The sequence below is a fragment of the Triticum aestivum genome, chromosome 3D (genome assembly GCF_018294505.1).
Source record: "Triticum aestivum cultivar Chinese Spring chromosome 3D, IWGSC CS RefSeq v2.1, whole genome shotgun sequence".
Lineage (NCBI taxonomy): Eukaryota > Viridiplantae > Streptophyta > Magnoliopsida > Poales > Poaceae > Triticum > Triticum aestivum.
In genome coordinates, this window is record NC_057802.1 from 468,615,430 (window position 1) to 468,619,228 (window position 3,799).

A 3,799-nucleotide genomic window follows, 5' to 3' on the forward strand; every position below is an offset into this window, starting at 1 on the left:
CAAACGTGCCTTCACATTATTAGAACCCCTCTGCTTATTATCGTATGTCCAAGTAGTGCCCTTGAACCTGATGGAAAAGGTTAAGCTCCCAACAAAAGTGCTTTTCACTGCTATGATGCAACAACATGGCCTTCCAAATGTAGTGTACTCCACACAGAAGGCAAGGACAGTTGGTCTCGACGCAACCATTCCATTCTATCCATATAAGCACCAACTAAGCAATGGGCTTCCAAAGAAATCAATATCCATCTATGTCTATGGAAAACTCAAAGAAACTGAAGATCGATTGGCACATGAAGCTCTTAAATACATGAAAGCCTCTTACAACAATGTCCTACAAGACTACAACATGATAGGCTACAGTTGGTTGAACAAAATAAATAAATCTCTGCGACAATATCTCAAAGAAAAGGAAGGGATAATAGACTATCTAAGCATCACCTGGTGGAGTGGTCTGGGTGGAGATCACATAACAGTCAATGAACTTCGTCGTATAATAGATACCAACTTCACAACAAGATAACATCTGGAGACAATGACCTACATCATATTTTGTCACAAATAAGACATATTTCAGATCACCTTAATGACGCAACTTTACAGTCAGAGCACATTCTACAAAGTGATCTTATTACTTCCTTTTGGTCTATCATGGAACCATGTAATGGGATATAAATATCTATTAATCTGGTTCTAAATCAGACACATATGCATGGTTTGAATACTAGGCTCGTTCTCGCTTTTTTGCGCCATGGGCGCAATGGGTCATTTAGTATCCTAAAATTTGAGCGAGGCTGGAGGAGCCTCAGTCCTTCTGAAAACAAGATGGGGCATGTCCAAGCTATGAATGGTAGATGGGAAAGGGTTGAAATATTTTGTGTTGCCATGGTTCTTAAATGGGAGGAGGTATGTGTTATGCTGCAGTACTCCCTAAATGATCCAGTAACCTGTATGGTTTCAAGTGCCTAATTTTATGTGTAATTATTTGCTAGGGAATTGCATAATGCAATCAAGTGTTTGGATGTAGCATCTTGGAATAAGGGAACAAGATCCTACATGTGTTATCTGTAATTAATGGATAATAACAATAGACATGCTTTAATGAGATGATTGGTCTTAAGCATAAAAAGGCATCCATGTGCTATCTTTCTTTTGTAATGCAATGCACAATAAAGAGCTTTATGTTTTTGTACCACTTTTTTTATTTTGTGCATTTGATCTGATAATGTATGTTACCGAAATACATTGATTCCAAGTTGCCTATCAATGATGATCAGTTGCCTACGGTTGATGCCCAGTTGCCTACAAATACTATGAAATTGCCTATCATTGATTCCCGGTTGCCTATCAATGATGATCAGTCGCCTATGGTTGATGCCCAGTTGTCTACAAATACTATGAAATTGCCTAACATTGATGCCCAGTTGCCTATCATTGATGATCAGTTGCCTATGCGTGATGCTCAGTTGCGTACAAATACTATGAAATTGCATAACATTGATGCCCAGTTGCCTATGATTGATGGTCAGTTTCCTATAGTTGATGCTCAGTTGTCTACAAATACTACGAAACTGTCTAACATTGATGCCCAATTATCTGCTATTGGTAATTAGTTGCCTACCATTGCTACTCAGTTGCCTAACTTTACAAATTAGTTGCCTACTAATATTCTGAAGTTTCATATCATTATTTTTCTAAGTTGTCTACAAACACTATAAAGTTACCTACTAGTGATGCTTAGTTCCCTGCCATTACTATATCAGTTGCGTACAATACATTGAAAAAAGATGCCAATCAATGTTGGTAAGTTGCCTATCTATGAGACTAAGTTGCTTAGAATACCTTAAAGTACTGCATGCAAACGATGTTAAGCTACCCGCTAGTCATGCAAGATATAGCATTGGCATTGCAACATACTGAAGATCCTATTATTGCCCAATCGGACTCCTCGGAAGCATTATTAGCTTTGTCCGGGGAAGGCCTCTCGAGATCGGCATATGGTCATTTGGTGGCAGAGATAAAGTTCCTTATGCAAGGGAGAGAGTTTATTCCCATGAAAATCGAGCGTGAGCAAAATAGGGTGGCAGATCGGTTGGCGTCGTATAGTCAAGTAGAAAGTAGTACTGCTATATGGCTACGAAAAAAGTCCATTTTACTACCCTGAATAAAGTGGGTGGTTCACTTTACCCCCTGATCTATTTTTCGGTTCCTATACCCCCCTAAACAATCTCATACCGGACAAAAAACACCCTAGGTGGTTTACCTAGACCAGGTGATGATGTGGACACAGTCAAAGGTGGTATTTGACCTGCGGGTGGGTCTCACTCGTCAGTTTTTTTAAAAAAACAAAGAAATAGAAAAAAAGGGCGGCCCCCTACTGCAGTAGTAGCCGGCCACAGCGGCGGCAGCCGGTGCGCGCGGAGCCGACGGGCAGCCGGAGCGGGCGGAGCCGGCGTGCGCCGAGTGGGGGAGGCCGGGCGCGGCCAGGCGCAGCGACGGGTTCGCGCGCGCGAGGGCAGAGCGGCGCGGACCGGCTTGGGCGCGGACGGGGCCGCGCGCGCGAGGGCAGAGCGGGGCTGGTCGGAGCCGGCAGGCGGAGCCGGCGCGCGCCGAGCGGGGGAGGCCGGGCGCGGCCAAGTGCAGCGACGGGTTAACGCGCGCGAGGGCAGAGCTGCGCGGACCGGCTTGGGCGAGGAAGGGGCCGCACACGCGATGGCAAAGCGGGGGCGGTCAGAGCCAGCGGGCGGTTGGGGACGACGGCGCGAGCAGCGCGCGAGGGCGGCCAAGGTCGACGGCGCAAGCTCGGGGAGGAGGCGGGCTGGCGGAGGCGCGTGGCCGGAGCGGCGATGGGGCAGACGGCTACGGAGCCAACGCCGTGGAGGAGCGAGGCGGGGCCGAGCGGGGTGCTCATCGAGAGCGCCACGGCGAACGGCGGGGCGGCGTAGCCGCGGGAGGAGGCGGGCCAACGTTGGGATGGAGCAGGCGGCGACGCGGCTCGTCGGCGTGGTCGCGCTGTAGCCGGAACGAAGCGCGAGGGGGAGCGACGGGGATGCCCACGCCCGACCTGACAAGGGGGCCCAACGAGGTCAAAACCGCCGTTGACTAGTGCCACATCAGCAGCGAGTGGAGACAAACCAGCCAGGGGGGGTGTTTTGTCCGGTTTTGATTTGTTTGGGGGTAGAAGGAGCCGAAAAATAGATCAGGGGGTAAAGTGAACCACCCACTTTATTCAGGGTAGTAAAATGGACTTTTTTCTATGGCTACGTAGCGCACCACCATGTATAGAGAATCTTTTGTCTCGATTGTAACCCTATTATGATGAAATAAAACTCTTTTCAGATCACAAAAAAAGATACTCGCTAGTCATGCCAGACAACTTAGGATAATATTAGGCTACCTCGAAAACTAAGTTGCCTGCAATACTATCAACTTGGAGGCGAAGCTAGTTATGGTAGAATACTTGCTAGTTCTGGTAGGAAACTATAGGTGAAGCTAGTTCACTTGGTAGTCATGGCAGACAACTTCGAAGAGATTTTCAATCATAGAGAGTCATACTGCGCAAACTAATAAGAAGTTGCTTTCCTATAGCATTAAAGTTGCCTCCATAGCACCCAAAGTTGCTTGTGAAAAAAAATTAGTCAAAACATAGTCATATGGGATCTAGTTTTGAAGAGCTCGTCGCAATTAACCTAAGGGTGATAACAGATTTTGATGCTTGGTTTGAAAGTTATAGCTTTTTGAAATTTTGAAATGTTTAATGAAATGTGTCTAGATCTACGTTTCAACTAAATCCGCGCAA